This window comes from Rutidosis leptorrhynchoides, chromosome 9 (genome assembly GCF_046630445.1).
Source record: "Rutidosis leptorrhynchoides isolate AG116_Rl617_1_P2 chromosome 9, CSIRO_AGI_Rlap_v1, whole genome shotgun sequence".
Lineage (NCBI taxonomy): Eukaryota > Viridiplantae > Streptophyta > Magnoliopsida > Asterales > Asteraceae > Rutidosis > Rutidosis leptorrhynchoides.
Genome location: NC_092341.1, coordinates 319,807,650 through 319,827,257, shown reverse-complemented (window position 1 = coordinate 319,827,257; position 19,608 = coordinate 319,807,650).

Sequence of the window (19,608 nt, the reverse complement as noted above, 5' to 3'; positions counted from 1 at the left end):
AGATTATGGGCAATATTCATGGGTACTGTTCGCAAGTCAAACCTAGGATTTATCATCTCTGTTACGTCTACGTACTTTTCTGCAATATTGAATCACAATATTGATATGTAAGCATTTATATTTTATCTTTTATAAATTAATAGTGTATACATGTCTAGTGCTCGAGTACATATATTTATACATGCTTGTATGCTAAATTTCGTCGTTAAACAGTTTATAATGAATCACGAATTAAATACATATATTACTGGAAAAAGGTATATGATATACATGTTTTTGGAAAGCTGGCGAAAAACCAATAACTTTTCATTTAGATATCGAATAGTTTCGATGAACGGATTAAGAGATATGATCAACTGAATTATGATTGAAGTTAATTGAAATTGCTTTTGAATCTGCAATTAATATTTAAACAACTTGTTTGTAAGATTGATAAATTGGATTTTTGAATATTACCAACCGAGTAAATGAATCCTTATATAAGGTACGTCTCGTTTTGTTGAACTATTGTCAAAATTGACTTTTTGAAACGACTTTGGATAACTTTTGTATGTCTATCTCGAGCATTAGGATTGTGATACACTATGACCTGATCTAGCTTGATAGACATTTATTGACCAACATATGTTCTCTAGGTTGAGATCTACGATTATTTGGTAATCCGAGTTTCGATCACATTTTGGTGAACGACTTTATATGCTGCTAAGGTGAGTTTCATTTACTCCCTTTTTAATTGCTTTTGCAATCTATATTTTTGGGCTGAGAATACATACATTTTATTTCAAACGCAATGGATACAAGTATATACTAAATTCTACACCGAGTTTGAACCGAAAATCCCTTAGCTTTGGTAACTAGTAACTGCCAGTTATAAGAACTGGTGGGCGCGAGTAGTTATATATGGATCCATAGGGCTTGACATCCCCGTCTGTTTCAGGTATAGAAACCCTAGCCTGAACTATAAAACAGACGTATGCTATTTGAGTTTAGTACACGTTGGTTTGCGTGTATTGTACATGTTGGTTGCATGTATGTTAAAACAGGGGTACTTATTATATATATGTTAAAGTTTAGTTACCAGGGTGCTCAATCTTGTAGAATATTTTGATAAACGTTTCTGGATGAAACAACTGAAATCTTGTGATCCACCTTTATGTACAGATTATGCAAAACATTAAAACTATGAACTCACCAACCTTTGTGTTGACACTTGTTAGCATGTTTATTCTCAGGTTCCCTAGAAGTCTTCCGCTGTTTGCTTATATGTTAGACAAGCTATGTGCATGGAGTCTTACATGGCATATTTTTCAAGGAAACATTGCATTCACCAAATCATCACCATGTATCTTATTTTGACTGCATTGTCAACGGAAGTACTATTGTAAACTATTATTTATGATGATTGTCTATATGTAGAAATCATCAGATGTCGAAAACCTTTGATTTAAATATTCATTTATGATGTACCTTTTCAAAAGAATGCAATGTTTACAAAACGTATCATATAGAGGTCAAATAACTCGCAATGAAATCGATGAATGACGTGTTCGTCCATATGGATTTGGAGCGATCGTCACAGAGACCAATGGTGGCGACGCCTCTTGAAATAAAACGTGATTACTATAAGTATAGCATGCTGTTTTTAGCCGTCGAAAGTGAAGCAAAATTACTAGCTAAATTTGAACGTCGCATCAATGATCTGAGTAGAAGGTCTAAAAAAACGAAATTCAGGAAAATCCCGGAGCTTTTTGAGGTATGACAAACATCAACACTGACGCCTCCATTCAATCTTTATCTATTATAGTGTAGAACCGGTCGTTATGTATTTTATATAATAGTTTCTTTGGGAGAAAGCATACCCGACTATAATGTGGCCTGACGGTGTAGTAGTAAGGTTGAAAGATGATGAAAAGGATGATTATCACGATGATGCTGCTAATATTAATGTCGACCATCAAGATGAAGATAGGAATTTGGATATTTTCGATGAAGCCTTGTCACAACTTTTTGATGCTTTTGAAAACAATCCAACGAAATTTACCACCGACGTTGCGAAAAAAAAACACTGTCTCAATTGAACAGTCTGATTTGGACCTACTAAGCGATTTACAAAATTGGGATGGTAATGATAACGATGAAGTAAGTATGTGTTTAATTCCTCGTTAAATTAAATACAAAATTAGAACATATATTACAGTTTTATGTATATATTTTTATTATAGTCACTCATTTGCGAGAATGCGAAGAAAAGATATGTTTTGGTTGAAGACACGGCACTGGAGTTTTACAATAACGGAAAATCAGAAACTATAACATTAAATGGAATAATTAAGCATGATGATCGTTATTGCCTTATTAAAGGCTTTCCATACCATTTAAATTTGGATTTTTGGGGAAAACTCCTCAAAATTGAGGGTAGTTGCTGGCTGGAAAATGAGGTATGTTATAAGCTTCATTTAATTATTTATTTATTATATAATTTAAGATAATTTGATTTGGTTAACAAAATTTAATTGACATGTGTTGTAGCACATTGATATATGGTCAATGATTGTTGCTTTATCACCCACTAAGGATCCAAGGTGCGGCATCCTTCCAGTCCCATTTCATACGATATTAGAGGATTGTCCAAAGATATATGAATTGGCAAAAGCACAAGGGGAACTTGTCCTCCTTGGTGGACTCTCGATAGGGTTAGTATTATGTTACTAATTTAGATATTCATGGATAAATCAATTGATCTTATATACGTTTGTTTTTCATGTTCTTATCCCGTTGAATCAGGGTAATAAGCATTGGTTACTGGCAGAATTAGATTTGCGTACTTGGGTTGTTAAAATTTTTGATAGTATGTTCAAGCATTGTGGTGGAAATGGGCAAATGTCAGAGTTCGTAACTCATATTGGAGGTCAATTATTGAGCTTAATGCCTATATATTTAGACAAGCTTGATTATTGGAGAAGACCAAAAGTTAAGAGAATCAAAAATTTACAAGTAACCATTGAAGTAGCAACCGATGTTCCTCAACAGATTGATGGTAGTAGTTGTGGAATTTATGTATGTCATTTTTTGGAAAAGTTAGCACACGGTTGCTCGGTCTGATTAAATTGTGATTTCAACGACTTTGAACAATCGTACCGGCATTATTTGACCGACACTATTTATTCTAATCGTTGCAAGTAAAGTGTGTGTATTTACTCTTATGTTTAACTTGTGCACATTGATTTCGGAAACAATAACTCAAAGATATTGCAATTTATGATATAACTTATTTTTTTGGAAACAATAACTCAAAGATATTGCAATTTATGATGGGATAAATAACATACTAATCAAATTTCAACTTTCTTGAACATCCGGTCGAAGGAGCATTTAAGTTTCTTAGCCCTTCCATGTATGCGTTTCTTGAAGCGTCATAAAGTGGGATGACTTTAGTACGAGACACATAAACCTCAATTTGTCTAACATTTTCTTCTATAAGCAAAATAATTTTTAGGGTTCCATTGATCTCGTCCACTACGGGTTTTAGACCAACATTTAATTCGTCTGTTGGATTCTTAAAATAAAAAAATCTAGTTGAATTCTCAGCATATCCTAAACCTTCATATATCATATTGAGTTGATCCATACAAAATGTTTCTACATTCAAGTAGTCTACGTGGGTAACCACTTCATCTTCAAAAGTCCGTGTTGGCAATTGCGTGAATGATCCATAGTGGTGAAGTTTGATTGAGAAATATGTTGGATTTTCACCTACAATCACGTTACGATTCATATATGTAACTAATAAAGTATAGATCAAACAATGATTTAAGAAAAATTATAAAGTAACTTTACTTACGATAGTCGTGTTCATGAAACTTTGGTTCACCAGGTGATCTAAACACATGCTCATAAACCATGTTTCACATTTGTCATATACTGCGGGGCCAACATTTGATCTTGGTTATTTATATAGATATTTTTTAATACCTGTTTGTACCAAAAATTCGCTGAAAAGTTGAGTTGTCAAATCAGTTCATACCAAAAATTCGCTTAGAAGTTGAGTTGTCAATATCAGTTTCTTCCAAAAATTCGCTGATAAGTTGAGTTGTCAAATCAGTTTATACCAAAAATTCGCTAAAAAGTAGAGTTGTCAAATCAGTTTGTACCAAAAATTCGCTTAAAAGTTGAGTTATCAATATCAGTTTGTACCAAAAAATTCGCTGAAAAGTTGAGTTGTCAAATCAGTTCATACCAAAAATTCGCTGATAAGTTGAGTTGTCAATATCAGTTTATACCAAAAATTCGCTGATAAGTTGAGTTGTCAAATCAGTTTGTACCAAAAATTCGCTGAAAAGTTGAGTTGTCAAATCAGTTTGTACCAAAAATTCGCTTAAAAGTTGAGTTGTCAATAACAATTTGTACCAAAAAATTCGCTTAAAAGTCGAGTTGTCAACTTATAGCGTGAGGTTTGGGAGGAGATATAGTGGGACCCAAATTCAAACTGATTTTTTACACACAAATTCAAACTGATTTATTATTTAACACATTTCTCTATCTCTATATAAAAACACCTACAAACTCATTTTTTACACACACATTTACACAAAATTCTCTCTTTTCCCCATTATTTTATACACATTCACAACTAAAAAAGATGGCCAGTCATTGCTTGATCAACCTCGACATCCATCACAACGGTGAGCTTTCTGATAACCGCCAGTATTGGTACGACGGGTACACACAATCGTTCGAAGTTCTAGATGTTACCGACTTCGATGTAGAACACGTAATAAGCTTTATACGCGATAGGGTAGATTGCGAAGCTGCCGACGTTTGGTATTGTGACGAGGTCACGGATTTGTTCAAGGAATTTCGATCTGAAGCCGTGTGGGAACGAATGGTCGGAATGGCCAAACTGTCGAACAAACGTATCACGTTGTACTGTAGGAACGTGTGGAGCCTTCCCGCTTCGAACGGTCGAGATGATGATACGTCTTCGCATGAATCGGGATCTCCGACTCGCTATGGCCGTTAAATTGTTGTGTTTTTTAATAAGTAATTTTTAGGATTTAATAAGTAATTTTAGGATTAATAAGTAATTTTAGGACTTTTTTTTAAACTTTTAATTTTAGGTTTTTAATTGTAACCGTTTTAGAACTTTGTTTTTTAAATAAAAGTGTATTTTAGGACTTTTAATGTATTTTTTAATTTAATATTTGTTCGCATTTTTATTAATTTTATTTAAAAATGTGTTAAAAATATATAAGAAAATGTATAAATAAATAATTGGTGGACCCTAAATTACATTATTAAAAGTTCCTAATTTACATTATTAAAAAACCTCCTTAAATACTTCAATAAATAACATCCTAAATTACTCTATTAAAACAAATACATAACCTCAATAGAATGATAGGATTCGCGTTCAGGTGAATCATATTTTAAAAGATACAAATTAAGTGTATCGTTAGCCATTAACTTCGCCTTCTCATTTTTATTGATTTTAATTTATTTTGTTTAATTACTTTATATTATTATTTTTGTAAATTATAAAAAAACAAATAAATATAATAAAACACACTAAAATTAAAATTAAAATAATACGATTACATTTAATAAAAAAGTCCTAAATTACTTTATTTAAAATTCCTAAAAAAGAAAAATACATTAATTTAAAAAGTCATAAATTACTTTATTTAAAAGTCATAAATACAAGTTTAATATTTTCCGTCGAATGAGTCCTGACTCACGTAACCTGACTCAAGGCTACTCGAATTGGATCGCGCCTGATTGTAACTTGATTGGCCCATGTTTACAAGATACAACTCAATTCGACAAGGTCATGCCTTGGCTCGCTCTTTTTTACGCATCTCATTGCTCATCCGTAAAGAGAAACATCAACACTTTATGCTCTTCGTCGAAATACACAATTTGCGTAAATACGTATGGTGTTTCTTTTTAGAGGAACTCTTTCAACTTTGACCAATTAGAAACATCAGAAACGTCGACATCTTCAAAAGATTTTTTATCCCCGCCAACGTATGACTTCCAGTCATACTCAGCTCTACCCCTGTAATGTACATCAATGGAAACGTTGTTCGAATTCATGGTTTGTGTTTAATAGATGGTTTGTGTTTGATAAAATGTATACGTGCGTGTGTGTGTGTGTATATATATATATGCAAAATATTCACAAATTCGTTGCAAACTAATTCCATATATCTGTTGCAAGTTGACCTGTCATTATATGTTCATGTGACGACCCAGAAATTTCCGACTAAATTTAAACCTAATCTTTATATGATTTCGATACGATAAGCAAAGAATGTAATGTTGAGTCTAGAAAATTTTGGAACGATGTTCATATATTCAATTGGCCTTCGACTACTCTCGGCGATTCACGAACAATTATGTATACATAGATATGTGTGTATGTATATATAAATAATAATTTGAAATATAATTTGAAGTATTATTTGTTGTCGTATTTAAAATTAATTACATAAAAAAAAGATATTATAATAATTATTAATTAAAACATAACTATATATATAAAGTATATTAAAAATAAATATTAAATGATTGTAATACTTGTTGGACGTTTAGATTACTATTTAGAGAAGTTTAATTCGAACTTATGTAATTTTATAATAAACGGTGATCCGAAAATGAGTTCTATAAGTTTTAGGCTTACTAAAAATGTATTTAGAATCTAGTTATTTAATTTTAACACTTTTTATATTTTACCCAGAATTGAGAGAGACGGTTGATGTAATTTTTATTTAATAGTTAATGATCGAATTTTATGTCATAATGACCACAATAAATAAATATAATTAATCTAAAAATGTGGGATTTTTCTGAACACTTTTATTCCACCACTGATTACCAACGGACTACGATTTAGCAACCCGTGTAAAACTGTCGGCACAGGATACATGAACTTACTATATGCTTTTCTTAATCACACGTTTCCATATTCTTAATTCTTAATATTATTATTATATGATATATTTATTACTTTAATTTGATAAAGTTATATCCGTGAACTTTCATCTTTGTCTCACTATCTAAAAGCATATGTATGCATACATGTATAGACCCAGGCAAGATTTTACATATATGTATATCCCTTTTTGATCAACCAACAATTCATCACCATCAAACCCACAACCCTTTCTTCTACAAACAACATCATCATTGCCCGTTAATTGCTTTTGCTTATACATATGTTTTCTAATTCAAAACACCACGAGCTTCCATCACTGCAATTGTTTCTTCTTCTTCGTGAAATAGCAAACCATCAACCACCATCTTCATCCTCTTCGTCAACCAACATCATTATGTCACCACTATACTACCTACTTCACTGTAATCCCAATTTGTTACTATCATCCGAAAACTGATACAAACAATATCACATACCTGCACCACTATACGTGTTGGTATAAACCAAAACTAAATGCCAACATTCTACTCGAATAGTCTACTACTCGATCACGTGCTCATAAACCGTTGGGACATGTTCACTATTATAAAAGGCTACTATGATGCAGTCATGAACCACTTCACCACCTTTGTTAAACCACAAACACCTTTCATCAAACCACCCTAAACCGATCACTACCCTAATACCTCCACCTTGTGTTTCCATCACCAACATAAAACCACCATCGTTAACCACCGTGGGAGACATCTTGAAGCCTCCATCACCGCATAAACTATTATTGTTGCTGCCACTGCGTATTTTTTTTTAATGTTTCTATTCTATATTATTTTTTATTGCTAATGCCTCGCTACTCTACGAAGACCACCACCCTCTCCTAAACACACACCACCCTCACTTACACAGAACATACATGTTATTGTTCTCCTTCTACTTCCTGTATCTAATTCGAAACAAACACACAAAACCCATCATCGCACCTTATTGTTGCTCTTGGACAAAACCCCCACAATTCAATTTTTTTACGCGTAATTTTGTCTGTAACGGTTGACTAATAGGAAGAAGGAAAAGAGAATCCAAGACTTTCAATCAAATTGTTTATATAAAAAAAGGAAACCGAATCACTTTTATATTTTTATATGCTTCTGCTGAGTTGTGATTGAACCTGGACGTTGAAACAAAATTCATCTTGGGCTACCTAATCCAACTTCTTATCTGGGGCTATGTTATCTGTTAATAAAATTTCGCATATAGTGTAAAGTATACACTAGCTGTATAATGATGAGATAAAAAAAAATAAACAAAGATGATGATTGTTTATGTAGATGGCAAGTGCAAAAGAGAAACATGATGATTGTAATTAAATTAAGATGATCATGAAAGTTAATGGAAAATGACGTGGTGTGTTGATACATATTAAAACACAATAATGTAGACACTAGTTAAGACCCTGCATTTTCGGTGGAGATTTATGAAAAACAGTCCACGAAATCTTTTCTTTGTTGCCTTATTAAATCGTTAGTTGGGCTTCAATAAAATTTGGCTACTTGGGCCGAATTATTTAGTGGACTGCGTCCCATTTTTGTGTTGTTGGGCCGAAGTAAATCGGGGCTGAATCTATGTATTAATGGATTATATAGATTTTCATCTGGGTTTAAATCAGATAAATACAGGAAGAGTAATGGTTCCTAGTGTGGTTGTTGAATGAAAGATTGTGGGTTCAAACCGAACTGGGCTGCTGTTGGGCCATTTAGGTTTAGGTGGATTTGCATTATGGATTTGGTTGTTGGGCTCGTGTTTCAATTCTTCTAATTGGGTCAAAATGAAGAGTTTATTATTATTATTATTATTATTATTATTATTATTATTATTATTATTATTATTATTATTATTATTATTATTATTATTATTATTCCAAGTATGATTATTATTAATATTAATATTATTATGATTATCATGATAAGTATTATTATTAGCATTAAGGTTATTATTAGTAGTATTATTATTATCATAATCATTATTACTAAAAGTATTTTTAGTATTATTATTGAAATTAAACTTTTATTTAAACTATCATTAATTTATTATTAAAAGTATCACTTTTATTATTATTAGAATTATCATAATTTTTATCATAATTAGTATTATCTTTATCATTATTATTGGTATTATTAATATATCAAATAAAGGTTTTCTATATAAAACTCTATTCATGACATAAAACCAAACCATACTAATACGTTAGTAATAAATGTTAATTACCTATATATAAAAAAATAATATATCTAATCAAGTTATTAACAAAACACATGATATAAAATAACAAATAAAATCACTAATAATATATATATTTGTTCGATTACCATTACGTGTGTTAATATACATAATTGAATATAGGTTCGTGAATTCGAGGCCAACCCTATACTTGTTCAATGTTGTCATATGTATTTTTACTACAAAACACAGTATGGTGAGTTTCATTTGCTCCCTTTTTTAATTGCTTTTGCAATATACATTTTTGGGCTGAGAATACATGCGCTGCTTTTATAAATATTTATGAAATAGACACAAGTACTTAAAAATACATTCTACGTTGAGTTGTACCACTGGCATATTTCCCTGTAGCTTGGTAACTACTATTTACATGGGTATTGTAAACGCGAATCCTGTTGATAGATCTATCGGGTCTGACCACCCCAACCGAACTGGACGACCAGTATTCAACGGTTGTACAGTACTTCGTTTCGGTGAATACACTTGGTACAGTGTAGTGAGATTTCATAATAAAGGGAATATGCGACGTTGATTAATAGTTAAGTATGGTTACCAAGTGCTCAACCACTTAGAATGCTTTACATACACTTGCGAGTGTATTATGTTTATGATTATGAAATCTTGTGGTCTATTAATATATTGAAATGATTGTTATGATAAACCTATGAACTCACCAACCTTTTGGTTGACACTTTTAAGCATGTTTATTCTCAGGTACGAATTAAGTCTTCCGCTGTGCATTAGCTCATTTTAAGGGCATTACTTGGAGTCGATCATCGCAATGGGACCAAATGTTGATGACTTCGTCCAGGTGGATAAGGACGGGTTATGACAGGTGGTATCAGAGCGGTGGTCGTAGCGAATCAGGTCTTGCATTAGTGTGTCTAACTAGTAGTTGTTAGGATGCATTAATGAGTCTGGACTTCGACCTAGTAGTTGTTAGGTTATATTAATGAGTCTAGACTTGAACCTGGTCTGCATGTTAAAAGTGTTTGCTTACCACCATTTGTCGAAAAATATCTACTTGTCATTTTCAGTCTCGACACGTCTTATTGCAATTATCGCATAGACAGTGTACAGACGAATTCATATCCCATCACATTAAAATTCACACGTCATAGTTAATATGAAAAGAATTTTTATTACGATCTCGAGATATACATAAACATATATACGTATATCCTTTTAATCATGAATTGAAAGTAATGAATTAATATTTCATAATTCATCATTCTCGGTACTCTTCGGTGTCTGTGGTGCCTACGGAGCTTGTGGTGATTGCAGTGCTTGTAGTGCTGGAGAGGATGCTGGTACTGGTGGTGTTGCTGTTGGTGTTGGTACTGCTTGTGGTACCTGCGTAGTAGATGCGAGCCTAGCTTCCAAATCGAACACCGTCACCTCCAGGGTTTCTACTTTACGCTCGAGTCTATGAATTAGTTCTACCCATTCTTCCATAAGATTTGTCAATTCTTGATATTTTGTTTGAAGTCTTCTAACTTCTTCTAATAATCCTATCTAATTAGAATTCGGGAGTAGAGGATGAATACTATCTTTAAGTACATCGAGTCGACCTTCGAGGTGAAAAATCCTTGCGAAAAGAGTGAAAACGGTATTGCGAATAGGTTCGCCGGTAAGCGGATCGAGTACTTCGACGTTAGGTGGTAAGTTCGGCTCTTGATATGGAGTACCTTCTTCATTTCTCCATAGGGTAAGTATTTCGTGAACCCATCCCCACTTTCTAAAGAAATCACGGTAGTTGATCTGTTGGTGCACTCCCGTCACGCTGTCTTCAGAGCTGGAGGAACTTGGTCTATTCGAAGAGGCCATCTTATGCGATCACAGGAAGTTATGAAATGATTCGTGATATAAATTGAGGGTTGAATACTGGATGATATCTCCGTCTTCTCGAATATATATATATATATATATATATATATATATATATATATATATATATATATATATAGAAAAAAGATTTCGTAATTTACGGATGAAATTTCGAAAAGTGCCAAATAAGATCTACGGTAATAGATATGATAGGATATGATTCGTCTATACACTGTGTATGCAATAAATGCAAAAACACGTGTCAAGACTTAGGAATAATAAGAAGGAAATTTTCCACAAGGAATGATAAACAAAACTTATAATATGCAGCTAAGGTCGAAGTCCAGACTCACTAATGCATCCTAACAACTATCAGTTAGACACAATAATGCAAGACCTGGTTCACTAAGACCACCTCTCTGATACCAACTGAAGCGACCCGTCCTAATCCATCTGGACGAAGTCATCAACATTTGGTCCCATTGCGAGGTACTATCCTAAATATGCCATGAACGACTCCATGTAATATCCTTAAAATGAGCAAATGCACAGCGGAAGATTTCTTTCATACCTGAGAATAAACATGCTTTGAAGTGTCAATCAAAAGGTTGGTGAGTTCATAGGTTTATCGTAATCAATCATTTCCATAATTTTAATAGACCACAAGATTTCATATTTTTATTTCTCATAAACATCATGTATGCATATAGCCATCTGCATAAAAATCATTCATATGGATTGAACACTGGTAACCGACATTAACCATAATGCATAGAATATCCCCACAGACATCGACGTCTGTATAATAATAATCTCGAAGTACTAAAGCCATCCATAGACATGAATGGGGATTGTTAGGCCCAATAGATCTATCTTTAGGATTCACGTCAATTAGGGGCCATTTCCCTAATTCTTAGGTTACCAGACTTGAAGGGCGATATTCGATTTTGATAATCTAACAATAGAATGTAATTTCGATTACTTGTGTCTATTTCGTAAAACATTTATAAAAGCAGCGCATGTATTCTCAGTCCCAAAAATATATATTGTAAAAGCATTTAAAAAGGGAGCAAATGAAACTCACTATACGATATTTTGTAGTAAAAATATGCATACGACGACACTGAACAAGTGCAGGGTTGGCCTCGGATTCACGAACCTATATCATTTATATATATATTAACACATATAATTGAAATCGAATAGATTTATACATTATTAGTGATATACTTGTTATTTTAATAAATTATGTTTTTCATTAATAACTTAATTAAATGTATTTATTTTATATACTATAAATAATTAAACTGTTAATTTAGTTTAGTTAAGTATATTCTTATATTGACTAATTTTTATTGTAGTAATGATAATAATATTAGTAGTAATATTGATAATAATAATATGATTTTTATAAAGATAATAATGATACTAGTAATAATAAAAATGATAATAAAAAAATAATGTAAAAAAATAATGTTAAAAATGATAATAATAATAATAATAGGGATAATAAAATAATAATGATAATTCTAATTCTAATAATAATGATACTTAATAATAATAATAATAATAATAATAATAATAATAGTTTTAATAATAATAATATTAATAATTTTCAAAAATAATAATAGGTATTTGTCATAAACTTAATCATACTTTTTCTTAATAATCATAATCATATCATTAACTTATTTTAAATCATAAACTAAATCCTTAATTTTATTTTTTAAACCTAACCATAACATTTTAATAACATTAATAATAATAATAATAATAATAATAATAATAATAATAATAATAATAATAATAATAATAATAATAATAATAATAATAATAATAATAATAATAATAATAATAATAATAAGTAATAAGTAAACTACCTCAAAGAAGTAGTCCTAAAAAAATGCCCAAGTCCGGGTTTAAACCCGCGACCTCTCGCTAACACGCAAACCTCCTTAACCATTATGCTGTTCCCATTTATCTAACCCATGCTTTATCATTTTCATCATTTCCGTTAATCACCTCATCATCATCTAACTTCATTTATAACATCGTCATCATCATCATTATCACACTTAATCATCAACATAACCATTAACCTAATCAATAACATAATCTAATATTAATCCTAATCATATAAACCGTCATCACCATCTTTATGTATCATTATCAATATTTTTATCATACTCTAACCCTAACCTAATCATAAGCATAATCATAATAATCATAAACATCTCCATCATCATTTATCACTTATCATAATCATTTACGAAATCATCATCATCATTTATTTATCGATTCATTGTCATCTTTATCATCAGTATTCCTAACGACATCATGAACATCATCATCATTACATCGAGTTCTTTTCATCCTATCATCATCGAACATGAAGCAATCAATAATTATCATCATCATCTTTTAAAGCCGAACAGTAAGCGAGTATCAGTAATGGAAACATATCAACTAGTTGCAGCCTCACACATATTATCATTATTTACGTTTTCTTTGATCATCAATGGGTTTTGTATGACAAGTAATCCAACAATCGGCCCATAAATAAAAGAAATATGGTAGCCCAATAAAAACTTAATCAAACCCAAAAATTTGACTTATATATTCTCGCGTCAATCTGGTAACCTTCGAACATCATAGAAACACAAAAAAAAATGTGGGCCTGTCACCTTCAAAACTTCATTATAAAAAAAAAAATACATCCAAACTTCTTGGTCGGCCAATATGTGTCTCATTAGTCCCACAAGTATAATTGAAATAATATATTATGCTTTATTATCAAGTTGATATAGTCTCAAATAATTATATGTACCACTTCTTTCCTCTTCATTATTATACGGAAACAGAAATAGGAATTTATATGATGTTTAACAGCGTGGCAGCCCAAAAGAAAAACTAGAGGTGATGGTTTGGTTATGCTGAAAAACAGAAATAAAATGGTGACGGTTTGGTTATGGTATTCAAACAGGAGAAGTACGAATAGAGGCTGCAGCAACAATTCAGGTGATTCTTAAATAAGAATAGAGAGAAAGAAAGTGGCTGAAGTGGTGGTTTATGAAAGGTGGTGATCATAGAGGTTTCTAAGAGAGAGAGATGGATGAGAGAGAGAGAGAGAGAAGAAAAGTGAGGCTGGTTACAGTGGCAATGATGACGGCTGTAGGGTGGTGGAAGGTGAGTGGAAACAGAAAACAGAAACCTTGTGCTTGTTCTCGGTTGTGGGCTGCAGGAAAAAAATAAATAACTAACTAAGTAACGATGGTGGTGATCTTTGGTTGTAGATGACGTTTAATGGTAATGGGTTTGGGGACTTGGCCGAAACAGAATAAACAATACACATATATAGTAAAAGAGGCAAGTTGTAGGTGGTTTCGTTCAAGTAGGTTTCGTTGGAGGTGATGCAAAGTGGGTTTGGTTTTGGTGACCGGTGGTAGAGGTGGTGGTGTATTTATGGCCGATGGTGGCGGGTTTTAAGGTGATTGTGGAGTGGTGGTTCATGATGATGATCGAAACAGAAAACATTGTAGGTAGCTTCAATGGTTTGTCAATGGTGGTGATTCAAATGGGTTTGTGGTTGTAAGGTGTTTTTGGACAGATGACAGGAAGCAGTAGCGGCTCAAGGTGCTCGATGATTGGTCATGGAGGTGAATAAAGATGGGTTGCGAGTTTCATCAAAGAAGAAAGAAGATGGTTGTTTGTGATGGAATTTAGGAAATTGAAATATATGACATATGTATCATGCATATAAATATATGTATAGATATATACTCCGTTTAAATTGATTAAAGCAATGGAAAAGTAGGACAAAAGATCCAATAGTAATTCAATCTAAATTCTCAATTATCAATAGAATAGAATATATGAAGAATAAACTTTCCAGCTCATGATGCATAATTTCTTCTTTGTCGATATTAAATCACATAAAGTAAAATGGTAGACAGGAAACAATTTCAGATGGTGATAGGTAACAAATGCATGTATATAACTTGATTGAGAGGAAGAAAATAAAAACAGTAACATCACTTTATCTCATTCAATCCACGTGAAAATTAGAAAGAAAAAAAATTATTGCATTGATTGATTGAAATAAGGAACAGAAATAGAAATTTGATTGGTTAAGTGATGTACTGGCCATAATTCAATATAATTGAGTATAACGAGTGGGTGTTGACATGAAATCACGGGCAAACAGCAATATAGAAAATAATACATCAGATTGTGATATGTAACCGAATTTGTTATCTTTCTCTTTAATTGATAATTATTAATTATATTATATTAATACTACTAATAATAATAAATAATAATTATGATAATAATAAAAATAATTATAAAAGTGATAATAATATTATTAATGATAAAAATTGTATTATTTTTATAATAATGATAACTATAATAATAATAATTATTTTTAATGATAATGGTAATCATAAAAATAATAATAACACTAATTATGCTAGAAATGATAGTTGTAATAATATCTAATTTATTTATATATATACATATTTAAATATATATATATATGTATCTATTTACAAATAGTTGTTCGTGAATTGCCGAGAATGGTCGAAGTCAAAACATCATATTTCCTTTTGTGGGTATATATTCAGATGACATATTCATGATAGCAAGAAACAAAATCAATTTGTTGATCTCTTAGGACAAGAGACTTAATTAATAGCATATACCTATTCTTACTTTTATACGCCCGAGTACCTTTTAAGGTAAATAGCTCACTTTTAAGCCCACGAATCTTTCAGAACTTTGATACGCTACTTCTTATTTAAATACGGTACCATTTTTAGTCACTCCTCAAATTTTGGGAGGAAAATTCCATTAACAGGTGGGTAATGTAACGACCCGACTTTTTCGACTTGCTTTTGTGCCTTGTGTTTTTGCGAAACTGCGTAGTTGTGCGTACTGTGCTACTTTATACTCTGGAATCTTTATACACATGGCTTACTTTCATTTATATGTTAAAACGTGCCTTTAGGTACGTAGGATACTTAACTTGATCACCAGAAACCTTTATGACCGTTAGTGTCACTTGACGTTACGAACAAACTGCGTACTGCATACACGTTTAACTTTTGTTGTAATCAGAATATCATGACTACGAAATCTTAATTATTATTTTGTAATAATAATTACTTGGGTTTTTGGATGCTTAATTACGCGTAGTAATTTATTTATGCTTACTAGTTGGTCTTGTTGGACTTTCTACCTTGTTGGGCCTTAGCCCACCCTACACTAGTTAGTGGACTATTTAATTAGTCCAATTATTAATAGCTAGTGATCCATTAATATGTAAGATAAATGCCCATTTAATAGAGGGAAAATGCTAGCATTTATGTCAAGTATTATCCTTAATGTTGCATGGGATCCTAACATAAGCACAAACTTTAGACAACCATTAACCAAAAAGCAAAAGTTGGTCTCCCTTGTCCCCCCATGAAAATCACGGCCACCCCCCCTCCCCTCACCTCATTCACCTATAAATACAAGCCTTATTCCATCCATTTCACACTTGCTTTCATTTGTAACTCACACACACTCACTCTCTAATTCTCTCTCTAGTCCTTCTCTCTCTAAAAAGTGTAAGTATTGATTTTTCTTCTTCTTCTTCCTCTCTCACATGAATTCATCATCATAATCATCATGGGTCTAGCTTTTTAGCTTTGATCTTGATTACATCTTATAGATTCAAACTTGGATTTGAATCCTTCAAGAACATGGAAGATTCAAGCTTTCTAGCTTTGAATCTTCACCTACTTTGTAGATCTATATCTTTTAACTTTAATCTTGTTATTTTGTTATAAAGATTCAAACTTGTGTTTGTAATCTTCATGTAACTTAAAGATCCAAGCTTTATGCTTCAAGATCTTCAAGAACAACCAAGATGCAAGCTTTCTAGCTTGAATCTTCATATCTTTTGATGGATCTAAGTTTTCTAACTTATGATTGTGATGACCCGGGAAATTCCGACTAAATTTAAACTTAATCTTTATATGATTTCGACATGGTAAGTAAGTCTATTTAATTGCATCTCAAAATATTGAACTGTTATTTGATTAACCTTCGACCAGTTTCGACGATTCACGAACAATTGTTTGTAAATAAATATGTCTATGTATATATTATGTAAATGTAAGTATATATAATAATCTGAAATTATAAAATATAAAAATTAAACATTTGATTCAAGTAAGTAAAAATAAGATACAAAATAATTATGTGTAAATTTAAAAATGAATATATATAAATATATATGTGAATTATATTAATAATTATTTGTAATATATATATATATAATAAATAAATGTTATCATATAACATAATATTATATAATTGTAATATTAATGTATTAAATTACGAGTTAAACTATAGTTGTTATATTAATGATTTCATTATTTTTATTAATATTAATATCAACATTATATCATTTTATATAGATATGAAATTCGATACATTTTATTTGTTACAATACTAATATTATTATTATCACTATTAACATCATTATTATTAGAATTAGTTGAAGAATTATGATTTTGGCTATTTTTACACTTATCATTATTACTAATTATTATTAAACTTATTACTATCATAAAAATTATTTTTTTTATCATATTATCATCTTTAGTATTTTTATCAATAATGTTATTATTATTATTATTATTATTAATATTGTTATTATTAATTAGTATTATTATAAATATTATTAATTAGTATTATTATTATTATTACTAATATATTTATTAATTATTAATATTAATTAATTATAATATAGTACAAAGTAGTTACACATCTTTTTCCTTCCTGTCCATCCTTGTCTACTCGGGTACAAATCAAACACAAATTGTCAATACAAAACAAAATCAATGATATCAAATTACTTTCAAATCCCATCTTTATGTACAGCTATCCATCACCATCTTCTTTATATATTTAAATATGATATGCGTGCATGATAGAACCACTGCCACCAAATCAAGCATCTTCCCCTTTGACTTACACCATCTCCATTAAATTACCTACTCCTTCTTGTCCCTGATTGAAGCTCGTCAAACACCATCATCTATCACTAAACCATCCATCTTCAAATTTTGATGCTCGGCATGTCTGTTTCTGATGTAAACCATAAACCCACCACCATCAACAAATACTGTTGTTGCCCGAGTTAAATAACAATGCAAATCATCTCAAACTGCTTCTGTGATCGAATATTGAAGCAACTATAGCTGCTATCTTTCATATTCAATAGACAGCAACTCCAACAAACATCATTACTTAAGTCATGAAACAATCACCACTAATAAACCCCTTGTTGTTATTCAACTTGAACCACTATCATCAAATCATCTTTTCTCTAATAACTATATATACATATATCATATTTATATACCTTCACCACCAATAACTGCTGCAAAACATTATATTGCTCTCACCCAACAAACCACCCAACAACTACTTGTGCTGCTACTGCAGAATGCTTTCTATTTTCTGTGATCAACCATCGCAAGCCATCAAACCTGCAACCACAACCATCATTACTGCAAATTGCAAAAGTTGAAGCTGTTAAACTATTTTTGTTAAGTGTATTATCGCTACTGCTACTATGCTGTTATTGCAGCTGATATTCGCTTCCTGCTACAGCCACAACGTTGCTGTTGAACAACAAAACAACTTTCGAACCCATATTAATTTGGTTATAGTCTGTTATATTTCCTAACCGAATAAAACCAAAACCCATTCAACCACCTCTTTCAAATACAGAAAAACACATCAGTTCCTCAAATAATTTATGATTCAACTATACTTTTATAACACTTGCAAATCATTAAATTGTTGAGGTCCTTAGAGCATACGGTTTAGTATCAAGATTTAATTTACAACTTATTTCGACCACTGGATACTTGGTTGTGCCTTGTAAGGTATTAATCCTTAATTGATTTACACTTCTAAATTCAAGATTCAAAGTCAACAAATAAAACCTTTCGGTCAACCTTTCAATTCATGAAATATAAATGGTTCCTGGAATCAAACGATTGATTGCGAGTGTACCATGGGAGATTCTAAACACTTTATATAAAGAAATTGATACCTGGTATACTTTAAATTTAAATTTCTGATTTTCGTGTTCATCATCACCGTCGCCTTTATGCTCAACAAATTGGAAATTAATGTTGGTTCTTAGTCTTGATCTCCTTCACACAACCTTGTAAGCGTGGATCCTGGAATCAATTTCAGTGATCGTATGATTAAATTTTTTTAGAGGTTAATCGGGGAAATTAGGGTATCGATTGAATGATGAAGGAAACGATTCGGGGTAAATCAAATGAACCGGAGTTGTGATATAGCAGACCATCGAATATTTGTTGGGCCATTTAAACATATTAAAGGATCAAGTTTTATTGGACTAATTAGATTTTAAGTGAACTTGATTAATGGATTTTTAATCTTGGGCTTTAGCTATTTGGAAATGGACTTCCAATTACATTAAGGTATATATATATACATATATATGTTTCCATTTATATTATTATTATTATTGTTGTTATTATTTT